Source organism: Anomalospiza imberbis, chromosome 5 (assembly GCF_031753505.1).
Source record: "Anomalospiza imberbis isolate Cuckoo-Finch-1a 21T00152 chromosome 5, ASM3175350v1, whole genome shotgun sequence".
NCBI lineage: Eukaryota > Metazoa > Chordata > Aves > Passeriformes > Viduidae > Anomalospiza > Anomalospiza imberbis.
In genome coordinates, this window is record NC_089685.1 from 70841288 (window position 1) to 70858376 (window position 17089).

Below are 17089 nucleotides of genomic sequence, written 5' to 3' on the forward strand. Positions count from 1 at the left end.
TTTTGATCCAAATGACTTCTAAGAGACTTCCATTGGCTCCAACAAACTAAAAAGGTGAAAGAGGCAACAGAGACAGGCATATTTTCTACGTACAGCATCCAAATATGTGCCCTCCCCTCTGGATGAAGTGTGCCAGTGGAGCTAGCCCTGGAGCACGAAGCCTTTCCAGCCAATTTCCTTCTACCAAAGCAGGAGAGTTCCTCTGCACCTGCACTTACAAAGGAGTGGGGAGCTTTGGAATGGGATGCACTCGTAGGATCTCTGGCTCCTGGGCACAGAACACTAAGCCAGGACAGGTAGGCACATTGTTGGATGATGTGTTTCCACGGGTAGGCTGGTGGAGGTGAGAGGCAGCCTGCACCTGCAGGAGACCAGGTTTGCAAACCTTCTTAACTAGGTAGTGATCACTGTCATTGATTACCAACAGACAAACCTCTGCTATGCTGGAGAGCCCACAGAGAGCCTCTGTGCCAGAGCTGATGCAGACACACCGTGGAAAACATGAAGGAAAAGGCAGGGGGAGCAGGGGATAAGATTTGGAGGCACACCATTAATTATCCTGATGGCTGGCTGTGCCTGCGGCTGCAAAGGAGCGGGAGAGGACACAGGAGGCAGGCACCGGTGTCCCAGAACACATCCATCACACACAGTCCTGGTGTCCTGACCCACTGCTGGTGGCAAGAACCTAATTTGTGTTTGTGACAGCGTGCCCATCTATGGCCCCAGCACACGCTGGGCCTAGGACACAGAGCTGGCCAGGATGTTTTGGGTGGCAACCAGCCCAGAGTCCACTGGAGATGCAGCTTCACGACCTCCATGAGTCACTGACCTTGGCAGACCTACCAGCACTCCTCTATTAAGCCATAAAGTATTAAGGATCACACGTGGCCAGCTTCCAGAACCTGATGCTGTCCAGAAACGTGTGTGCTGCTTCTGCATGTCTTGTCAGGTCATGATACAAATCCCATACCCAAAATAGAAAATCCACCACTGACAACCACATTCCAACTCATTTACTGGTCTCAGAGGTGCTGCAAAAACTATTTTGACACAATAGATTTGTGTCAGAAATTATCAAAGCACAGTGGTAGCTGTTTTCCTGGTGGCAGACTGCAGCTCACCAGCTACGGTCCTCAAGTATTAGAAAGCAGATGGAATAAAGTGTTTTTCACAGCAATCCGAGGATTAGAGACACGGAAATAAACACAGTGATAATTTTTGCATGCATTTATGGTTTTATAGTCCATTTGTTCTGGTCAGGATGAAGTTTTCCATTAGCTCTATCTTGTCTTGCAATCCTGACATCCAAACTATGGCAATATGCTGATGTAGGGGGACAACTATGGCAAGTGAAAAGCCTCTTATCTGTGAATTCCACTGCAGCATTGGGACTAATCCCCACAAGAAACCCAGGGAAAAGCTAGAGCATCTCAAAAAATACACTGGCTAAACACAAGTAACCACACAATCAAATACAGGCTTGTTTATGCAGAGTATCTGATGCTAACCTTGACCTGAGCTACAGATCAGCAGCCACGGCATCAAGGTTCCTGCAGCAAAGCTTTGCCTTAAAGCCACCAGTTTTCCTCACAGAGGATCTCATGAATACAATAAATATCAACTCTAGCAGACTGCTGAGTCAGATTGGTTTTTAACTTATGCTGCCAAATTACAGAATTCTACCCACCACGTAAAGGCCATCAGATGCTGCCATCTTACGTTGCAAAACAGCAATAAAAAATTCATTTTGGGAAACTGACATCAAAATTACTGAAATAAAGGTATAATAAAAGTCTCAGCTTCATTTAGAGTCCCAGAAGCTGCCCTCATTTCATTAAAGCACTGCTGTGCCAGCTTTGAGAGAAAACAATGATCAAGAATTTCAGCCACACACAAATGGTAGCTGTGAGGCTGTTGCCAAAGATGGAAAGTTTCTCCATAAAACTTTGCCCAATTCCTTGTAACCTGGTAAGAGACTGTAATTAAATTTTCTTTGCTAAAAAACAAAGTTCTACATCCATCATTGCCACAGCTAAAACTGGTGAATTGTATCTACAGTGAAACTTGTATTTACAGTCCTATCTCACCCATCTTGGGAAGACATTCCACAACACATCTTCCAAACTGGAAAACTTAGAACTGCAGAAATTCAAAACAATTACTCTCACATTTTTCAAAACAAAACAAACTAAAAGTCCCCACCAAACTCAAGGGAACGTGATACCTGAGATCTGATTGTTGTTCAGATCATCTTTAAAAAGCAGATGCTGCAGGCAGCTTCATCATTAAGAAGTTTTTTCAAGAGTCAAAGTTTTTACAACACTGATCCATTTGACAGGACTTAGATATTGAATAGAGCCTGCTGTGTTTCCAGTCCTTATTGAACAAAAACAAAGTTATATGCCTTGCTGTTGTATGATTTTGCAGGAACTGGATGAAAAACATTTGACTTTTTTCTCTAGACATTGGCATACTGTGTCCAGTACATAAAAACTTACAGGTTTGATGGCCAACAAAAACTCGAATTAGAAAAGTAAAAAAAAAAAAATAAACCAAAACACTGCATGCTGAAGGTAACCCAAATATAAGGAAATCTGGGGTAGTTAGAAAGAAAAACTGCCTGGTTATTTGCTGCTACTGCCTACAGCATGCAATGCTGCAGCATGGACAGCTCTGTGGAAAAGGTATTCACACATCCAACAGCATAAAATATTAGTAAAGAGTTATGAGCAGTTCACATCTCACAGAGACCTGCAAACAAACTTCACATCCATAAACCAGGGGCTGTTTACAGAGAGGGTTCAGCCTTTTCCAGCTGTGTTCTTTATGGAATCAGGTCTGCAGGGGTGGCTCAGGCACTGGATAGCAGTTATGGAAAGCAGGAGATGCAAACCTCAAGTTCCTTCTTCCATTAGTGGTTTTGATCAGCTGTGCTTACTCCCTTCCTATCATGCTTTAGATCCTATTTGTCACCACCTTGTGCTGGTCCTCACTGTTCAGTGGAAATTAGCTTTCCAAAACAAAATAAATGCTCTCACAGACTAGACTCAATGCAAACTGAATAGCAGAATGAACCATTTTTGTCTGATAATGTGGCTTCCTCCTGACCATCAAATAAATTTGTCTTTTCAGACTTTATGAATAAGAATTGCTCTTTTATAATTTTTATTTTTGGATAATTTACAAGTCAGTAATTATGTTTATGTGACAGCAAAAAATTCAAGGTGTTTTATTGTTTACTTGTCAGAAAAGGTTACCAGACCACCAATTTTTACTCTGTTTATGGGTTGCCAGTACACAGAATATGCAGGCAAACCAAAATTTCATTTCTGAAAGATATCTAAAAGAAATATAAATTTTAATTTTCTGTAAACATTTATCCTACTAAAATTTACTCAATTTCATCAAAGTCCAACACTGAGAAGATAAAATTAACTAAGCCCAAGCTCCCCTTAAAACATTTGTTGATTTTTTTTTCAGTACCAGTTGATGTGCTCCCACTCAAGATTTATTTCTATGTTTAATAACATGTCATTCTGTACTAAAAATTTATCACAAGAAATTATGAAAGTCTGGAAGATAATTGATCCTCTGTTAGTCCAAATAATTTTATCTCACACAACTTTTTGTAGTTCTCTTCTCTGTGTGCACATGTCATCTAAATGGATTTTATAAACACACACCTACAAAAGTTAAGTTTCATTTTAAACACTGGAATGAACAAAAAAAGAGAAAGGTTTAAGGCATTCCATTTCTCTTTTGGCATTATTCAGTTAGATTCTCCTTCTCTTTTAAGGAAGTCTGTTAAAGACAGTTTCCTGTGAAGACAGAGACTGCTGGACTGGGCTCAACTGTTTTCATTCCTAATGTTGGTTTCCTTTTTTAAAGAGGCATAGAAAAACTAAGGCAAAACTGCACAGGAAAAGGAACTTGAAGGAAAGCATGCCTTGAAGAAAAGGAAACACTGAAAGCTCATGTCTGAATTCAGCACGAGGGCTGGTGAGAAGGTAAACAGAGAAAGTTTAGATATGTGATATGGAGCAAAGATACACATAATTGTTCCCTGCCTCTCCCCTAGATACTTTTGAAAAAACTGTGGTGAACTTGGCACTTGGAGTCCTGTGGGAAGTCCTTGCTTCCTGTGGGAAGCATGAGTACCACATGTCCATCAGACTGAAATTCCAGTGTGATCCTGGAATAGTCAGAAGTTACAGAGGTCTTCAGTTTTATCTGTTCATTAGGCCAGCTTTCAATCCCACAGGAGATAGATCACAAATTTCTTTTGAAACATTAAGACTGGAAAAATTTGTGGCAGCCCTTTTGAAATAAGGTCAGGAGTTCAGGTCGAAGGCAGCCTTTAAGTGAACCAAGCTAAGAATTAATAATTTGTCTATCAAGATGAGCAAATCCACTAATCTCCATGACAAGAGTTTTCCAATGCAGACACTGAAACATTCAGCCATGAGTAGTGCTTAGGAATTTCACAGTGCCTGAATAGTGTTCAATTTAATGCAAAACAGAAATACAGAGACCTAATTTCCTGTAGCAAGCTCCTCCTTCTCTTTCTCTAACCTACAGCAAAGGAAGGCTGGGTGCTCTAAAAGAATATAATGAGAAATATTCAAGCAGTGTGAATTTCATGGTACAGAACAGAGTCATCATGAAGAAAACCCGGTTACAGCTACCACAGCAGTCAGCAGCTGAGCTAAAAGGGATCCTGCCTGACAAATTTCAAGAAGAAACTCCTGAAATGCAGCTTGAACATGACCTGCCATCACGCAGATTATCCCAACTGGCTCCTGCAGGATGCTCAGCACAGAGTGCAAGCAGATCCTTTGTCACAGCTCCAAGAAGTGAAGTTACTCCCATTTGCTGTGTTTCCTGGGTGAACCAATTCACACATTTTTGATTAGTCTTTTAAATTGCTGTATTTTGAAGGACTAGCACCTACATTTAAATCCCCTTCGGGAAATTACATTAGAACCCTGTACATTAAACTGTAATCTGCCTGTAGCAACAAGTTGCTTACTTGAAACAAAGGAAGGAGACTGAAGTTTGTGAAGTTATGCCATTGTCAGTTTGCTCTACTGGAGAAGAGTGTGGGGTTTGAAATTGCTCTCATCATAAAGTAAAAATCATTGTTTCCAGTGGGAAGCTCTTTTCTTGAAATTATTATTTCAATAATATAACTGAAATAATATTTATTATTATTATTATTATTCCAATAATATAACTGATTTCCAGTTACATTTTCATGGATTAGAGGATTTTAATTATTTATGTGTGAACTATTTCTCCTGGAATTAAACTAGAAAACTAAGCTGCTGTGAATATTTACAGGCTGCACAAATGCTCCAAGCCAATCCTACACAGAAAACCAGTGACTGGGAAAACACCAGGCAGGAGCACCCAGCCAGAGGAGGACTGTTCCTCAGATTTGACATTTCTGCAGGGAAAGCTCCTCCTAAGCATCCTCCAGTGGCAGAAAGATCAGCACAGTCCCACCCCACCACATCAGGCTCTCCTAAACTCGGTATTTCTTGCTCTAAGCTCAGCTCCCAGAGCCTCACACTTCAAAAAGCTCCTCTGCTTGTTTAATAAACCCATTCACAGTCACAACATTGGGGTTGTCTGCTTAGCTCCTCTGCTTGAGGAAAAAAAAAAAAAAATCATCAGGGGCAAGGAAAGCAGTCTTTCTTTTTTGGTGAAATTTCACAGCTTTAACTTTGAGCAGATTTAAAAACAAAACCAAACAGAAAATTGATCAACACTCTTAAAGTGAATACAAATATTTGAGGTGCTTTGAGGTTTAGTCCAGGAAAGTAGTTTGTTCTCATTTCTGTTGTGCTACTTTTACTCACTGATCTCTACGAATCCTTATGACAAGCATGGCAAACTCTTTCAAGGAAACATTTAAAACAGAATAGCTATTTTGGAGACCTTACTTTTAGATATCTCGAGCTAGGCATAAAAAAAAGAACTCTGCTGAGCCAGCTTCAGACAACTACATCCTGCTCTGGTCTGGTTGTCTAGACATCCTTCAGCCAAGTGAAAGAAGCAGACAGTTTAGGACTGGAATCCTGACATGCACATGTAAGCACGGTCTTGTGTTCATTGAGCACAGAGAGAATCCAATCTCTGCCACAGGAAAACACAAAGCAGAACACTCATTCAGGCACGATCAATCTCCCAGCTAACACTTGCACTGGATTTTTTTTTCTTCCAGTTCACACACATCCACTTGAAATGTTCAAGTGTGCAGCATTTTTATGAAGGCCTTAGAGTATTTCCGTCTAGAAATTACCACAAAATGGAGCACTTTAAAAGATGTAATCAATTGATATGTTTGAAAAGTGTTGGTTCAGCTTTAGAGTGGAATACACTGCGGACCCTTCCTGATTTAGGCACAGAACAGACTTTTGCCTCTTGAAATTCAGGCGATTCAGGTGGATTGGTTATTTCACTCATTTTCAACTGTGCTGCAGTTGGCTCGATGCTCACTTGTAGTGAGGGATTGATTCAGCACTTCTTTGCCACTGCAAGTGGTCAGAAGGAGTTTAAAATTTAAATTTACTGTACATCCAATTAACATCACAGAAGATGCTCACAAGACCCAATATAGAAAATCTTGAAACAACTTGAAGCACCTATATTTTTAAAATATTTAGTTTGATCCTTTTTTTTTTCCTCAGAACAGCTTCTTGCAATTTGAAGTTCAAATGTGTCCAACACTGCAGTGATGGCTAATTTTCTCCAGTTTATTTCTTTACATGATCAGTTTCATGCTCTCTAATTTTCTTCCATAGAGATATTATAATAATTTATAAGAAATTTATAGACATTAACTAAGAATTTATGTTTTTGGTACTCTCCTAGTTCCTAAACTTCCCCAAGAACTGTGCAAAGAACTGAAATCAGACTCAAGAAAAGAACCTCTCACTTGCATAACTGATTCCTGACTTTTGTTCAGTCAATGTTTAGAGGATTTAAATAAAGTTGCTATCTGTTCCTGACCCAAACTTCCTTTTCCAAACTTGTGATGATATCAGCTGCTCAAAATTCCTTGTAGGTTCTCATCAGAGAAATTTACACACAAATACTCTTTAACTAATCTCTGCTACCTCATTTAAAGAATATAAAATGTTTATATTACAGAGTATAAAAGGGTCAGTATTAAATTCTATAGTGAAACCACTTAACTGCATGTTGTGTGTATCACACATATGTAGATTTAACTAATGGGAGTCACTATGGGTATGTCCACTCCTCAGGAAATGGAATAAAATGGAATAAAAGTGCTCAGCCATGCTGCTGCAGCTGCAAAGACAGATGTTCAGTGCTATAAACTGACACAAGTATTTCCCCTCATTTGATCTTGCTATTCTTTTTCACGGTGCAAGAGTGCAGCAAAATATATTTAAATAATTTCTAAGAACTCTCATAAGCACCAACATCATCTTCCCCAAGTGATTCAAGAAACAGCACACAGGCCACAAAATTGACTGTGGAGCAGAACATTCTCTTTCCATGGCATTCCCCTCAAACATCCTGCATTCTGACGGCATTAATTTTGCAAACTAAAACCTGCATTAAAAACATTCTCAAGCCAGATGAGTGTGGACCTCCCCCCTCCTTAAGAGCAAAAAGTCATTGAGAAAGTCTGGTGAACACTGAGCCCAGGACCTGAGCCTGAGAAAGGTCAAGTCTGTTCTAAATGCAGAGCCAGTGATGTTCCAAAGGAGTTCAAAAATCCACAAGCTCTGCTCTCCCACTCCCAACATAAACGCTGAATTATTTAGATAAGCTTTTTGGGACAAAGGTTAATGAGCCTTTAGGTCACAACCCAAAAGTAATCAGCATTATCAAATTAAACAGCTATTCTTTTTGTTGTGCTCCCCATTTTTTCCCCCCAGGGGAAAAAAAAAAAAAGTTATTAATCCAAATTGGAAACAAATAACACAAAACAATAAAAAATCATTTTCCAAGATTTTTTCCTAAGCCTGAATGCCATATCCACACTGTACAGTCTCTTTCTTTATAATTACAGACCTTTTTGTCAGATACATTTGAGTGATTTTTCCAAACTACAATCAAGATGTCAGCTTGTTATATACAAACGAGAGACAATCTTTCCTGCCTCCAAAAAGAGCTTTGCAACTAAAATGAAAATATAGTGCTTGTAATGAAATAGACACGATTAAAAGACGTACAGAAAACAAATCGAGTACTTCTCAGTCTGAAATTAAGTAGCAGAACAGCTACAAGAGTTCAGGATTCCAGGCAGTAAGTGACTAATGACCATCACAATTAACAGACACACTCTTCACTGCACTTAGGTAATTGTTCAGGTTTGCTGAGATAATTTGTTAAATGCCTGCATCACAAACACAGCTACTTTCAGTTTTCTCCTACTGCTCTGCAGCACTAAATTATACTACAGGGAATGGGACAGCACAAGATTTAATAAAAAGGCCTGAGAGTCCTAGGCAGACATGAATTTCCCTGCTCTGTTCACAGTGACAAGGAAACCTCTCCCAGGAAAAGCTTTCTGTGGAACTACAGGGGCAATAATCCTGGGGTAAATCCTGCCAGATGGGACTGTGTTAACACCATGAATTTGTACCCCAGACTGGATTAGACAAACTAGCTACTAGCACAGGACACTGGGCACACCTCACACTTCCAGCTAGTCCTGGAGGTGAAAGTCCAAAATCTTCTGCTCAGGCTCCTCTAACAGGCAGAAGAGGCAGGACAACTTCTACTGGCCACAAATCTCCGGTCACAAAATCCTGCTTTCAGTGCTTATAAAGCTTTTCCACGCTGTCCATTTTGGTTTGTGTTTCCCAGGTATTTGCCCTTTTGGTTTTCTGAGTGACTTCACCATTTCAAATAAGAAGATGAGAAAGGGGAAAACTAAAAAAAAAAAAAAAAAAAAAAAAAAAAAAAAAAAAAAACCCAAACCAAAAACACCATGTGAAAACAATTTAGTGGGGGCTATGAAGTTGATATCAAAGAGGGATTTAAGTTTGGCTGGAAACAGCAAAGGCCTCCACTTCAGAAAGAGTTTTGCTTCCATTCAACTTCCTACAGATCTGAATTATAGATCCCCCCTCTTCCAAAATCTGTTCAGTTTGACCCTGCACAGCTGGTTTTGTGATTGGATATCTAAGATGATTTTATAATTTGTACCAGTAGTAATTTGATAGGCAGCCCTGTAGAAGATACTTGTCTATTCTTCTTCCTCTTGCCACTGTTCTATTAACAGATGCTATTATTTTCTAAATTAACAAATGCACTCAAAGATGCATTGACATCTTCAAGTTATTTTATAAACTACACCAGACACTTTGCTTTGTCTTAGACACATTCTATCTGCTGCCTCAATCTTTTGTTATCATTTTGTGCCAGGAAACTGTATAAATGCTGGTCATGACATATGTTAAAAAAAAAAAAAAAAGCTATGAAGCTTTTGGATATTTTGTAAAAAGATAAAGAAGCTAATTCTGATTTCACATGATAAATTTGGAGAAACTCCGTTGTTCCTGCAATGCCAAAAGTTGCATGGAACCAGCATCCAATCCTAAACATCTCTAACTCTTCTAAAGAGAAAAGTTCAGGAAATATCAAACTGCTGGAAAGCCACAACAGATTTTCTTATGTATTTTAATAGCAACCTTTGGGATTAGAAGCATCAAACATTAAAATACTTTCTCTGCCTCCTTTGCATCTTCTGATCAACTCTCATCCATGAATTGTAAAGTCTCATGGAGGCATTGTAATTAACATGCTTCCTTCCTTGCTGGAACCATGCTGATTCTTTAAAGGGAAGTGAAAGACATTCTTCCACTTACAATCGAATATAAATTGTATAATTTATTAATTATTTCAGTAGCACTTGATATTTATTTTAATTAATCTTTAAGTCAGACATTAACACTGGGGAGTAACAGCAGGGCATCAGAAGCAGCAAAAGGTTTTTCCTTTTGCTCGAGTGCATTTTTGATGAAAAAAAATTGATAATGCGCTTTTTTCTTTTTAAAGTACGAAAAATAAAAGTTTGATGAAATTAAACATTGGATGTTTCCAAGCAGAACAGAAAGCTTTTGAATGGGATCCCTATATGAGCAGGCCATGGGAATTCCTGCGGGAGACAAACCAGCAACACTTCCCATGCCCTGTAGGGCTGGTGGGAAGAGCAGATGATGACAACCACAGGCCAAGGTTGTCCTTCCTCCATCTCATGCAAGCCACAGCAACAAGCCCTTGCCTACCCCAGGAATCTGTAGCTGAACCAACTTTTTCCATGACACTGGTAACTTGAAGTGGCAATAGGAATGCACGATATTTTTTTGTTCATTTTGGCTTTGTTTGTTTTTAGATTAGTAAGCATTTTTCCTAGTCAAGCTGAGCTTCAGCGACCTGACATTCTGCTGAATCTTTTATTGCAACTGAAAAATGGGAATTACTTTGGCCCCTTAAAACACTGAGTACAAGATGCTTGACTTTTAACCCAATTTTTACCTGAGCATTAGTCCTCACCAAACTGTTATAGGATTTAGATGAACACAGCTAGCACTAGCTGTTTAATTTCTCTATGTTTGGCCTCTACAGATACTAGATATATATAATTTCTTGGAAAACACAAGCCCTCTTTTCTTAAAAATCAGAATCAGATTAAAATAGTAGACAGACCTGTCTAAAAATAGCGTGGGTTTTTCTAAGATGATAATAAATCTGCTTAAAATTTTTGGCAGTTCACGCCCCTAAATAAATCACTTAGAATGTCATTTCTCTTCCTCCATCTAATTGAAGCCAGAATAGGAAGGAAAAGGGGGGGGGGGGGGGGGGGAAGCAATTTTGGCATGAGTTTTGCATCAGGGTCATTCAGGAATACATTTGGTCCATAACATGGGCAGGATTAGCTCTGTGCTGGCCTGGAACTCCAGTTCACCATGCTCAGTTCATCAGTTTCTCCTAATCCTGACAACACTTCCTTCCCTGGAAGAAAGTTCTTCTACTCTATGGTGCCAAATTGTGTAAAAAAAAAAATAAATCTCCAAACAAAAAAAAAAAAAAAAAAAAAAAAAAAAAAACACCACACACACACCAGAAAAAAGAGCCACAACTCCTTGCACCCCTGGCAATCTCAAGACTGCTTCACTTCAGAAAAAAACTATGTCATTTCCACCTATTCTGTGGAATTTTGGCATTCCACCTGTTTTATTATTTAAGTGACTCAAAATCTGCACTGAACATGATAGCTGTTGGTTTTTTAGGCAGGAATTCTCAGCATTTTACATGGCTTCAGGTACTAAATATTTTCACAACATCCTCCAAAAACCTCTCTCTGCCACAGGAATCCAAGGATAAATACTTTATTGTAGAGAGAAAAAAAAAAAAAGGAGAGTCTCCATGCTAAAGTAATCAGAGACATGTGCTTAAACTTCATGAAGTGAAGCAAATCCCACCCTTTCTTTTTCTGATCAATGCACAGAGAAATGCAGAGGGGAAAGCAGCTGCTGCTCACAGGCAGGCAGTACAAAATGCCACTTTCAAGGTCACAGGCCAGATAAGAAGTCACAGGGCAGAAACAACATAACTTTCCTTTTCATAATTGTTTTCTGAATCTGTCTGGTCACTCTGAGTTCATGCCATCATTTCCCTTTTTTATATGCTTTGCTGCTTTGCACATTTCAGTGAATCTTCACACACAATATCAAGTACAGACAATATAATGGGAATTAAAGCTCTTTGAAAGCCGATGCCACAAATTCAATTAGCAGTAGCAAGAACCCAGTAGTTAGCAGCAAGTCCAAAAAACATAATAGGATTACTTGGGGGTTTAGTGATGAATCAAGCCCTACCCAAATACCTTCTTTTTTGGCTTTCTCCTCCGCCAGCAGTGAGCATATAGAGACTGCTCTTTGTAATAATGTCCAGAATGACACTTCTGGTTAGTCAAAAGATCTACTTCAAAGTCCACGAGCATTGTAATAAGTATCATGAACAGCCAAGGAATTTTATTTCAGGGTCTAAAACACACAAAGCTAATCTTTATTAAAAGAATATATATTATTGTATTTGCTGCCACTTCCATTCAGGACACATTCTCTACCCAGAAACACGGGGAAATGGAGGAATAAAATTCAATACTCTGCCACTACACAAAAGAGTTCCTTCCAAGGCAGAAATTATGACTCCCAGCCTTAAAAGCAATCAGTTCCAAGCACAAAGCCACAGAGCAGTGGAGCCACCCACCAAACTGGAGCCAATCCCAGGAGAAATGGAGAGCTACAGTGTGAGAGGAGCGAGTTTGAAATAACTGCTCCCGGAATTCGCTCAAACCCAACCTTATCTAGCAGAGGCCTGCTCTGAGCTATGAGAAAGCCCACAGGCAGGCATTTATCCACCACACCAGTAAATTGCCACCGTTAGATTTAGAGAAGTCAACTTTTTCCATCTCCTTTTTCCTCTGGCTTCAGCAAAACCGTTTCAGGGTTCATTCTTGCCTACACCACATTAGGAAGTTGGTTGTGTATGGGCTATATTCACCTGAAAACATGCTTATTATATCTAGGAATATCCCAGGGGGGCAGGTGGAATACTCACACCTATTTGATACACAGCAAAAAGTCAGTCATCTTCTGCTAGAAGCCTCCTTGGTGCACTCAAAAAAAATTCAGCTCTTTGGCTGGAAAGAATTCCTAAAGCTCTGCAGTATTAGCACACTAGAAGGGACAAAAAGCTTTGATGTAATTATTACCAGTCGGTGGTATGCATTAACTATTATTTTCAAGCCAGCAGGTTATCCAACAGCTTTAGAAACAATAAAACCCTCAAGACTTGAGGGAAAAAAAAAAGTAAAATATTTTTTAAAAATCATTAACCAATCTTAAGTATTCATGATAAATTGCAATTATAAGCAGGCATTCATGCTGGGAATAATTAGCAGCATACCTCAACATTATTGAATGTCAATGAAGTCAAGAATACTCTTCATGAAAGAACAATACAGAGGAGATGGCCAAGTTACATTTAAAAGGAGGCAGAAGCAATTTTGTTAATTGCAGGGAAAAATGCCAGCTGTAAACAGAATAGGCTCCCAGTTTGCAGCATTTCTTCAAAACCAGGAACCAAACACAATGAAGGGCAAAACATTTTTTTGCTAAAGTTTAAGAGAGGACAGATTGATTGCTGGCCAGACTTTTTAAAAAAATACTTCTTGATAATAAGGTGGTGTTACTCTAAATTAGATCTCTGGTGAGTATTTTGAATTCTGTCATCCACAGGAGTCCCCCAAGACTGTAAAGTGTACATCTAAGGGAATGATTAACTTAACATAAAATGCACTTCTGAGGAGCAGTGACATGAATACAAAATGTACATCTCAGCGCAACATGGGCAGATAAGGGAGCCCGTTCTCCTACTTTTAATAATGCCAAAGTAAAGTTTTATTTCTTAAGAATGCATTTGTAAATAAAAGAATTTGTTAACAAAGTTGTCTGTGACAGCATCTCAGTAGAGGTTTAAGCTGGGTTTCTTTTTCTCTCATAACAATATTGTCTGTTTTTAAGGAAAATGGCAGAAGAATTATTCTTTAAATGAGACCACAAGAAGCTGAATCAAACAAAAGCCCATACAAATATGTAAACACCCAGATCTGCAGCACCTTGACTCTAAATTAATTGCCTCAGACTAACCAAAAGCCTGAGTAGGAGCCACAGATTGCAGACCTCTTAATATCTAAGTTTATGCTGCTATAGCTTGGCCAACAAATGTAGAATTTATGAGCAACAAGAAGAATTCCTAGCTATGGGGAAATTCCTATGTGAAAATATTTTAATGAAGCAGAGAAGGCAAAAGATTTTTCTGGTATGCTTGGAGAGAAGCAGGATGGTGGGTTAGTACCACAACAAGATGACAAAATACTTCGCAGTCCATTGGTAACTGAGGAATATGCTAAACAACACTTAAAATAATAAACACAATATTAATATTCCTGCATAACTCACAGAGAATACTTGAAATTTATTTAGATTATTTCTATGGCCTACCTGTATCCAAATATGATACAGGTTATGCCTTATTGCAACCTTCCATTATTTAAAGGGGGCTTATAAGAAAGATGGGGACAGATTTTTCAGTAGGACAGGTAGTGGCACTAAACTAGAAGGGGGTAGATTTGAACTTAATTCAAGGAATAAATGTTTTACCGTGAGGGTGCAGAAACACTGGAACAGGCTGCCCAGAGAGGCAGCAGATTACCTATCCCTGGAAACATTAAAGGTGAGACTGGGAAAGGTTCTGAGAAATCTGATCTAGTAAAAGATGTCCCTGCTCACTGCAGCAGGGCTGGACTAGATGATCTTTAAGGGTCCCTTCCAGCTGAACCAATCCTATGATTTAAACTGAATATCCTTTACTTCCACATCACATTTGAGTTAGTGCCACAGGGTATTCTGATCAGTACACTTTAAATAAAAATATTTTATTTAAGAATATTGCTATTTTTTAAAGTGATATAAACTTTGTTAAAGAACTTTAAATAGCAAGACTGTGCTCAGAAGAACCACAAACTGGAAAAAAAACCCCACATGTTTAACTACAAGACTTTTTAGAGCCTCCTCATGCTGCAATGAACAACACTTTCACAGCCAGAGTGGACTGAGCTGACCTTTGGAGGGGTGAAAGGATCAGCAAACCTGCTTCAACACCCATTCCCTTTCAACAGAGACATGCTAATGCAGATGCTCCCAAAATTCTCCCAGGTGAAGACAGGTTCAGACTGCAGTGAATGCATGATTATTGCTATTTCATTCTAAAGAAGATTTGTTTATTTGAGCCAGCTGATCACATAAGTACTCGAGAGCTCCAATATTTCTGGCCATCTCCAAACCAAGGCAGAAAGCTTTTCTGTTTGGCTAAGACTAACAGAAGCCAGAGGACCTCACGGGAAAGATAAACTTTGTCAAATTGACAGGACTGTGGTATCGTTGATAAACTAGATATTGATGAGGCTGTGCAAACCAGAAGAGCCTTCGTGGTTTTGAGCACCCTGAAACTACAAAAGCTCTCACAGAACTGGTACTGAACAACTGAAAATCCAGTTGAGCTTGAAACGGAGGCCACTTCAACACCACAGAGAAAAAGATGGAAAATATCAGTTGACTTTGGGCAGGTTGTGGTTTGTGTCTTTTCCTCATAAGAAAGTGGGACACTTCCTAGTGATTTATGAAGTGTTTGTTTCTATAAAAAGTGTTTGTCTGTAGAGCTATTTTCATACACATCTTCTAAACCTCTAGTACATTAATGGTATTAGTGTTTGTAGAATTATTTTCATACACATCTTCTAAAACTCCAGTATATTAATGGTATTCACCTGAGTTTGGAAGGTAGACAAGACTTAAAGAAGGTGTAAAATACTAATTGGGTAAACCCACTTTTTTACTGTATAAAAAGAGCATATTACTATTATGATGCAAAAATTGGAAATAAACACAATTTCTATGCATTTATGTCTAACATGAGCAACACCACAATCACAACGCCAAGCTTCATACATTTATGTATTAAAAAAAGGAAGAGATATGACATTCATGTAAAAGCAAAACAGCCCTGACTTCTTAGGTTTAATTCTCTTCCTTAGAAGAGATTTGAGGGTGCCTCTCTTCACTCCAAAACTATGATGATACTTCAGCTTTCCAGAAGCCCTGTCCTTGCTCATAAACAAATGATTTTAGCAAGAAGCTTGTGGGACCACATTGCCCTCCTGGTACCTGCTCAGAGGGACTTGGAGACAAACACAGTTGGATTAAGATGAGTCATTATCAAGTGCTAAAAGAAGGTCTTTTCCAGAACAACTTCATACATAAAATTTTCTGATTAGGTGAAACAGCTGCTCATGGCTTGTGCACTGCTGCCAGAGCACACCTCACAGCCCATGTTTCTACTTACACCTGACTGACTACACGTTACCTTTCTTTGACAAAGCCTGAGTCCATAAGCACCTTCTGCTATCAGGCTGCCCCCAAATCATGAGCTGTTTTCTGAAAGATTCGGGAGTTCTTTTGGCAAAACAAGCAATCATTGGATTTTCTACTACTACAAGGGCATAGAGGCAGAGCTAAGGTTTGCATGTTCTTAATGTGAGTACTTCCATACATCCCAGTGGGGTGGTCTGCTTGTTTTCCCAAATGGGGGATGGGAGAGGATTTTGTTTTCCCCTGCTGGGTTTTTTTTTTTTAGGACACAGACTCAGAAAATACACAGCAAAACAGTGATGTCTTTTGGATTCAATACATTGATCTTTGTGCACACACAGTGCAGTTTTACTTTATGTTTCCACTCAGGCTTTTTTGCATAACTGGAAAGAGATCACAGTTCCTGAAGAACCTATGCAATTCTAGGCAAAAAGAAAGCTGGATCCATGTGAATGATGACCACACATTACATAATTTAAGAAAAGCAAATCAATTTTTTTTTAAAAAGCAAGCTCTTCGGTACCAAACACAATTCCTTACATTAGCACTGAAAGAAAATTAGGAAAACCAGAAAAGGCAAAAATAAAAGCCTCAAAAGGACTAATATTGGATTTGCTGGGCAAGGCACTGAACAAAAAGGCTAGAAACCAACCTGCAACCCTAGAGTGGTGTTCCTGAGGACTGAAATTTTTCATGATCCTTTATCATGCAGAAGTGTTGGCTGGAACAAACCTCCAGATCTTCACAATTTCTACCATCTCCAAGACAGTGCAGCAGCTCCTTTGCACAGAAGTTTCCCACTCCTCTTCAGCTTCTAACTCCCCAGCCTTCTACCTGCCCCTCACGTCCTCTATCCCACTCTTAGTCCTCTCCAGCATCTCACTAAACTCTCCTCACCTGTGCATGCTCAGTCACTCCCTGGGAAGGGGCAATCTTCCCCTGTCCTTCCAAGGCTTAGGACGAAGAAAGAGAGCAACAAACAGCTCCTCCCTTATCTAGTCAGAGTCTCCTTTCAAAAAAACAAGTCCCACCTGCAGGTTAACAGCCTCATTAATCAGTTCAGCAAACAACAGAAGAAAGGAAGAACTCTAGAGATTAAAGCAAACAGC

General features: G+C 39.2%; 1 long non-coding RNA gene across 1 annotated transcript in view; it reads right to left on the reverse strand.

The window, feature by feature from the left end:
- The window catches only part of LOC137475055 (uncharacterized), a 52169-nt gene that overhangs the window by 34786 nt on the left and 294 nt on the right, over positions 1–17089 (reverse strand). The gene's annotated exons all lie outside the window — the stretch shown is intronic.